The sequence below is a fragment of the Pelodiscus sinensis genome, chromosome 2, assembly GCF_049634645.1.
Source record: "Pelodiscus sinensis isolate JC-2024 chromosome 2, ASM4963464v1, whole genome shotgun sequence".
Lineage (NCBI taxonomy): Eukaryota > Metazoa > Chordata > Testudines > Trionychidae > Pelodiscus > Pelodiscus sinensis.
The window spans coordinates 257,348,285-257,356,171 of NC_134712.1; positions in this window are offsets into that span (position 1 = coordinate 257,348,285).

Sequence of the window (7,887 nt, forward strand, 5' to 3'; positions counted from 1 at the left end):
GAGGGAGACCGTTGCATGCTGGGAACATGATGCTTAGGTCCCTGGGCAGGTCATTTCTACCCTGCAACACATTGCAGTAATGCCCCCAGCGCTGTGCTCCGGGGGGGGGAGGAACCTGGGACACGGGGGGGACAAGCATTGTGCTTTGCTCAGCGATCCAAGCCGAGCTCGCGCCTGGGCCACACACAGACTCCGCTGGCGGGGGCAGATGGCGCTGGGCCGGCCAGAGCGTGCAGGGGAGAGACGGCCTCTGTGTGCAGAGACATTGCAGGCTCGTGTACGGACAGCCAGGCCGTGCTTGGCACAGCCGCCCCGCCACGCCCTGCGTTTGCCAGGCTCCCGCAGCCACAGAATCAGCCGCACGCGTCCTCGCCTTGATAAGGCGCCAGAAACATTTTATTTGGGCTGCGCGAATCCTGGCCTGCGGTTGTGGCCCACGCCTCCGCGTCCGCGCGGCTGGGTCAGATCCACCCTTATCTCTCGCTGAGCCACGTTTATCTCCGTGCTAGAGAAGTGCAGCGCGCAGGACTCGTTCGTGGCACCTGGACAGGCCCTCGCCACAGCAAGAGTCATCACTGCTGGGCTGCACCGCGGCAAGGCCGGCGAAGAGACGCTCTCACCGTTTAACCAGGGATTTTTTATGAAGGCTTTAAAATCCACAGGGAAACCCCCCTTGTCTTGAAAACCTGCGATTCTTGGGGGTCTGGGCCAACCTCGGGGCCACACGAGCTAGTTGGTCCTAAGATACAGTCCCCTTGAAAAGCGAGCGTGGAACGGCTCCGCACTACTTACCCTAGCGGTGTGCAGCGGGGCTGTAGCCGCAGGACGTTACGGAGACCGGGGGCGTGAGCTCAGATCTTTCACTGGACCAACTGCTGTTGGGGAGAGGGACAAGCTTTCGGGGTCCGGACACTTTCAGAAGCTGTGGCTGAGTGAAGGGGAGGGACCTCTCGCTGGCTCCCGGGTCTGTTCGCTCCCTCTGGGGCTCCTGGCACCGTCGGCTGACAGGCCCTGGCTTCACAGCTGGGCTCCCGCACGCTCCGGCCACCAGCTGGGAAAGGAGAGGGGCCACCAGCGGCGGGGCAGAGGGAAGGGCGGCGATGCCAGGCTACAGCCCCTTCCTTCTGGGCTGCTGCTGGCTGAGCTGGGCACCTCCCCAGCGGCTGCTGCTCTGTGCCCCCCGCTGAGAAGGGAGCCCGCCAGCACCAGTGCAGAAGGAAAAGTGGCACCGACATGCCAGGCCCCCCTGCCGTCTGCGCTGTGGCTGGGCGCCCTGCCAGTGACCACCCCTCCCTGGCTGCTCCGCAGGGCTGGCATCCGAGCTGGGCACCCAACGGCCGCGCCACGGCCGACAGGGCGCAGGAGGAAGGGAGGAGTTACCAGCTCAGGCCTCCCTCCAGCGGGGCAGCTGGCGGTGGCACTGACTTCAGAGCTGGGCCCCCTGCCAGCACCTGCCACTCTCCGGCCCCTGGGCGGCCCCCAGCAGCGGCACAGAAGGGAGGGGGGCAGTCCCAGACCTGTGGCTCTTGTGCACCTGGTGCCCGCTGTCTCCTGCTGCCCAGCGGAGAGGTGAGAGGCAGGGCCAGCAGCGGCGCAGAAGTGGGGGGGGATCAGGCCTCTCTCGCTCCTGTGCTGCTGCTGTCATCCAGTTTGGGCACATGCCCCATTCCCAATGCCCCCGCCTCCCCCTTAGTAGACAGCGCCGCCAGCAGCAGGGGTGCACCAGGGTGGGAGGCAAAGCCACACCAGGCCTCCCTCCCTCCTGCGCTGCTGCGGGGGGTAGCGCTGCCTTTCCAGCTGCCCCCGTGGCAGGCAGAGCTGCCCCCAGCAGGGGCACGGCAGGCAGGGCAGCAATGCCATGAAATGCCACCGTGTCCTGAGCTGCTGTTGGTGGCCCTGCTGCCTTCCGAGCCAGGTGCCTGGCCAGGGGCTGCCCCCCTGCACCTCCCAGCGTGGAACCCAGCGCTGCCGGCAGTGAGGATGCTAAGGACGAGGCGATAGTCAGGTGCTATCAGACAGAGGCAGCAAAGGGGGGGAGGAGGAGGGGGGACTTCAAAGCGGCAGGGCTGCGGAGCCCGGGTCAGCTGGGGACTCGCTCGCTGACTCTGGACTCCCTGGGGCATTTCTGCAGAGCCTGGAGTTAGCTGGGGACTCCATGGGAACGGGTTCACGTGGGGAGCTGGCTGGAAAGCCACTTCCCGTGGGCACCGGCTCCCGCCTGCCCCCTCCCCCTCCCCATTGCTGCATCTCTAGCAGAGGCAGCAGCGCGGGGGCAGGAGGCCAGGCGGCTCGGCGGGATCCAACGCTCACAGGAGCCACCTTAAAACCCGGCTCCCCACAGGCATCAGCTCCCGCCTCCCCTCCTTGCAGCCTCTGATTCCGAGGGGGCCGGGGGGAGGGGGCGTGAGGTCGACAGGATTAACCAATGGGCCCAGGCGTATCGGTTAATCGTGTGGCCGCCTGCACGGAGACATCCCTGGTTTGTGCTGCTGCTGGCACCGGTGCTGCCCTCTGAAGTACCCCTGGCCAGTGGCACCCGCTCTCCGGGCTCCCCGCTTGGGAGGCAGGGCTGCCACCAGCCACGGTGCAGAAGGGAGCGCCGCAATCTCGCCCCCTGCTGCATGTCCTGCTGCACCGCGGCGGGGAGCAGCGCTGGGTGCCACGCGGGGCGGCCAGGGAGTCGTGGCTGCTTGTGGGACGCCCAGCCCGGAAGACAGGCCGACAGCGGCGCAGGCGTGGGAGGGACAATACCCCCCGATGCCGCCCCTCCTGCTGTGCTGCTGCTGGCAGGGACGCTGACACCTGAGCCGGGCCCCTGGCCAGCAGCCAGCTCTCCAGCCCCCCAGCTCAGCAGGCAGCCCCACACCCAGCAGCAGTGCAGAGGGAGGGGGTGATACCGCCCCTGCCTCCCTTCCCCCTGTGCTGCTGCTGGCAGCGGCGCTGCCTCCGAGCCGGGTGCCCAGACAGTGGCCGCTGCTCGCCAGCCACCCCGCCGGGAAAGCCGGGAGAAATCCCATGTCTTTTACTATTTCCAAACATCTGCCCAGAGGGGGGCTTGAGGACCAAGGACGAGCTCCCGGCTGGGAAAACGCGGACGCCCAGGGGCTCTGCTCGTGAGCCCCCTACCCCGGCCCTGGGACCCCCTTCTGGGTGGGGAGCCCCGCTGGAGGAAGGCTGCACTAGGGGATTCCCCAATGACCCTGAGGCCCAACAGGGCCGGGAGTTTCTGGCCGACCCTTTCCCACCACTTCCATGGAACACGCCGGGACCAGGCCCCGGTACCCTCTGCACCCTCGCCCATTTCACAGCCGGCGAGGCTGCTCCGTGTCCCCCTCGGGTGTTTCCGTGGGGCATTTCCTGGCGCGCTGACCGGGCGGGTCCTGGCCCGACAGGATTGTGTGCGGTGGGGGTGGGGGTGGGGACCTCCCACGATGCCAGTTTCACTTCTCAGCAGCCTGCGGGGCAGGACCAGAGCCGTTGCCCCTCGTTTCTCCCTGCCTCTCCGAGTGGCTCCCATCTCCCCACCGGCTTGGGGAAGGGCAACTCCTGTCCCATCCTGGCCGGGCCAGGCTATGAGCTGGGCGCCCCAGGCCCCTCGCCTGTGGGGTGCTCAGACGCCCCCCCCCCACATCTCCGGGCTGTGACATGGGTGGGGCTCTCCTCAGGTTCTCAGGGACCTTTCTCCCCCACGGAGCAGGGGTGGGGAACCTTTGTCGGGCCGGGGCCACTGACCCCCAGAAAAATCAGTCGGGGGCTGCACACGAGTGAGGAACAGCCCCCTCCCCTCCCCAGCGTGGGCCCCCAATGGAGGGGGGAGCCCCGAGTGTCAGGGGCCGGAGCCCCGCACGCCTGGGCTGCGTCCGGCCCCGCGCCTGAGGTTCCCCACCCCGCCGTAGCGATCAGCACTGGATGGGAGATTCCCTGGGCACGGCCTGGCCAGCCACGGGCGCCCAGGGCAGGGCTGGGCCATGCCCTATCTGCTGTGGCTTCTCTGCCCAGCGCCGTGGGGGAAGGGCACCGGCAGCCTGAGCTTGGGCTCTGGAAACGGCGCAATGGGAGGCCCCTTGGGCTGCTCCAGGCTTCAGCAGGTCCCCGAGGTGCAGCCCCGTCTGGCCTCTCTGCCCCGGCCGGCCGGTTTCTCCTCCGCTGCCCTGGTCCCGTGCGACCTCGCCTGGCCCCGGCCGCTGGCCCGGCTGTTCAGCCCCCCGTCTGGCAGCCACCAGCCCCGTCCCTGGGCTGGAACCGTCACCCGGGGGCCGCAGGGTGCAGCCCGCGCCTGGCTCCGAGGGGCGGCAGCTTCTCCCGCCACAAAGCCTGCGGGCACCGAGCCTCCCTCCGGCAGAGCCCGCCCTGGGGCAGGGTAGCCTAGTGGGTGGAGTCCATAACCGGACTCTATTCGCAGAGCAGTGCGGCCCAATGGCGAGAGCCCATAACCCACCCCTTTTCACAGGGCAGTGCGGCCCAATGGCGAGAGCCCATAACCCACCCCTTTTCACAGAGCAGTGCGGCCCAATGGTGAGAGCCCATAACCCACCCCTTTTCTCAGGGCAGTGCGGCCCAATGGCGAGAGCCCATAACCCACCCCTTTTCTCAGGGCAGTGCGGCCCAATGGCGAGAGCCCATAACCCACCCCTTTTCACAGAGCAGTGCGGCCCAATGGTGAGAGCCCATAACCCACCCCTTTTCTCAGGGCAGTGCGGCCCAATGGCGAGAGCCCATAACCCACCCCTTTTCTCGGGGCAGTGCGGCCCAATGGCGAGAGCCCATAACCCACCCCTTTTCTCGGGGCAGTGCGGCCCAATGGCGAGAGCCCATAACCCACCCCTTTTCTCAGGGCAGTGCGGCCCAATGGCGAGAGCCCATAACCCATCCCTTTTCACAGGGCAGTGCGGCCCAATGGCCAGAGTCAGTCCCTTGCCCCTTTTCACAGGGCAGTGCGGCCCAATGGCGAGAGCCCATAACCCATCCCTTTTCACAGGGCAGTGCGGCCCAATGGTCAGAGTCAGTCCCTTGCCCCTTTTCACAGAGCAGTGCGGCCCAATGGCCAGAGTCAGTCCCTTGCCCCTTTTCTCAGGGCAGCGCGGCCCAATGGCCAGAGTCAGTCCCTTGCCCCTTTTCTCAGGGCAGTGCGGCCCAATGGTCAGTCAGTCCCTAGCCCCTTTTCACAGGGCAGCGCGGCCCAATGGTCAGAGTCAGTCCCTTGCCCCTTTTCTCGGGGCAGTGCGGCCCAATGGCCAGAGTCAGTCCCTTGCCCCTTTTCACAGGGCAGCGCGGCCCAATGGCCAGAGTCAGTCCCTTGCCCCTTTTCACAGGGCAGTGCGGCCCAATGGCCAGAGTCAGTCTCTTGCCCCTTTTCTCGGGGCAGTGCGGCCCAATGGCCAGAGTCAGTCCCTTGCCCCTTTTCTCAGGGCAGCGCGGCCCAATGGCCAGAGTCAGTCCCTTGCCCCTTTTCACAGGGCAGCGCGGCCCAATGGCCAGAGTCAGTCCCTTGCCCCTTTTCACAGGGCAGTGCGGCCCAATGGCCAGAGTCAGTCCCTTGCCCCTTTTCTCAGGGCAGTGCGGCCCAATGGCCAGAGTCAGTCCCTTGCCCCTTTTCTCAGGGCAGTGCGGCCCAATGGCCAGAGTCAGTCCCTTGCCCCTTTTCTCAGGGCAGCGCGGCCCAATGGTCAGTCAATCCCGTGCCCCTTTTTTCAGGGCAGTGCGGCCCAATGGTCAGTCAATCCCGTGCCCCTTTTCTCAGGGCAGTGCGGCCCAATGGCCAGAGTCAGTCCCTTGCCCCTTTTCACAGGGCAGTGCGGCCCAATGGCCAGAGTCAGTCCCTTGCCCCTTTTCACAGGGCAGCGCGGCCCAATGGCCAGAGTCAGTCCCTTGCCCCTTTTCTCAGGGCAGTGCGGCCCAATGGCCAGAGTCAGTCCCTTGCCCCTTTTCACAGGGCAGTGCGGCCCAATGGCCAGAGTCAGTCCCTTGCCCCTTTTCTCAGGGCAGTGCGGCCCAATGGCCAGAGTCAGTCCCTTGCCCCTTTTCTCAGGGCAGTGCGGCCCAATGGCCAGAGTCAGTCCCTAGCCCCTTTTCTCAGGGCAGCGCGGCCCAATGGCCAGAGTCAGTCCCTTGCCCCTTTTCACAGGGCAGTGCGGCCCAATGGCCAGAGTCAGTCTCTTGCCCCTTTTCTCGGGGCAGTGCGGCCCAATGGCCAGAGTCAGTCCCTTGCCCCTTTTCACAGGGCAGCGCGGCCCAATGGCCAGAGTCAGTCCCTTGCCCCTTTTCACAGGGCAGTGCGGCCCAATGGCCAGAGTCAGTCTCTTGCCCCTTTTCTCGGGGCAGTGCGGCCCAATGGCCAGAGTCAGTCCCTTGCCCCTTTTCACAGGGCAGCGCGGCCCAATGGCCAGAGTCAGTCCCTTGCCCCTTTTCACAGGGCAGTGCGGCCCAATGGCCAGAGTCAGTCCCTTGCCCCTTTTCTCAGGGCAGTGCGGCCCAATGGCCAGAGTCAGTCCCTTGCCCCTTTTCACAGGGCAGTGCGGCCCAATGGTCAGTCAATCCCTTGCCCCTTTTCTCAGGGCAGCGCGGCCCAATGGTCAGTCAATCCCGTGCCCCTTTTTTCAGGGCAGTGCGGCCCAATGGTCAGTCAATCCCGTGCCCCTTTTCTCAGGGCAGTGCGGCCCAATGGCCAGAGTCAGTCCCTTGCCCCTTTTCACAGGGCAGTGCGGCCCAATGGCCAGAGTCAGTCCCTTGCCCCTTTTCACAGGGCAGCGCGGCCCAATGGCCAGAGTCAGTCCCTTGCCCCTTTTCTCAGGGCAGTGCGGCCCAATGGCCAGAGTCAGTCCCTTGCCCCTTTTCACAGGGCAGTGCGGCCCAATGGCCAGAGTCAGTCCCTTGCCCCTTTTCTCAGGGCAGTGCGGCCCAATGGTCAGAGTCAGTCCCTAGCCCCTTTTCTCAGGGCAGCGCGGCCCAATGGCCAGAGTCAGTCCCTAGCCCCTTTTCTCAGGGCAGTGCGGCCCAATGGCCAGAGTCAGTCCCTTGCTCCTTTTCTCAGGGCAGTGCGGCCCAATGGTCAGTCAATCCCTTGCCCCTTTTCTCAGGGCAGTGCGGCCCAATGGCCAGAGTCAGTCCCTTGCCCCTTTTCTCAGGGCAGTGCGGCCCAATGGCCAGAGTCAGTCCCTTGCCCCTTTTCTCAGGGCAGTGCGGCCCAATGGCCAGAGTCAGTCCCTTGCCCCTTTTCTCAGGGCAGCGCAGCCCAATGGCCAGAGTCAGTCCCTTGCCCCTTTTCTCAGGGCAGTGCGGCCCAATGGCCAGAGTCAGTCCCTTGCCCCTTTTCTCAGGGCAGTGCGGCCCAATGGCCAGAGTCAGTCCCTTGCCCCTTTTCTCAGGGCAGCGCAGCCCAATGGCTACAACAATAAGCTGACTCGGACTGGCCGGGCTGTGTGGGTGCAGGTCCCTCCCCAGGGACAGGGCTGCGAACCGTTAATAGCGACTCCCTGAGAACAGTTTCCAAGAGAACAAAGGGCTGCGAGTCTCCCGTCAGTAACCCCCCTGGGCCAGTCTGCAGCCAGACTGGGAGCCGGCAGGCGGGGGGGGGGGGGTGTCTCAGCAGACGTCCTGGGAGGGCCCCGGTTACCGCTGGCTCCCAGCTCTGTGTGAGGCCTCCCACCGTCTCCCCCCAAACTGGGGCAGGGAAGGGGGACGCCGCCGGGGAGGCGAGACGGAGGGAGGAGAGGGGCAAAGGGGAACCAGACCGAGCAGGCTCCAAGGCTCCGACCGTCTCACCGGGCCCGACCCGACCGGCCGCAGGGGGGAGAAAACGCCGACGCGGCTCCTCCTGCCCCCGCCTGTCGGGCCCAATTCTCCGCCCATCCCCCGCAGAGCCCCTGGGAAGGCGCCGCGCTGCTGCCA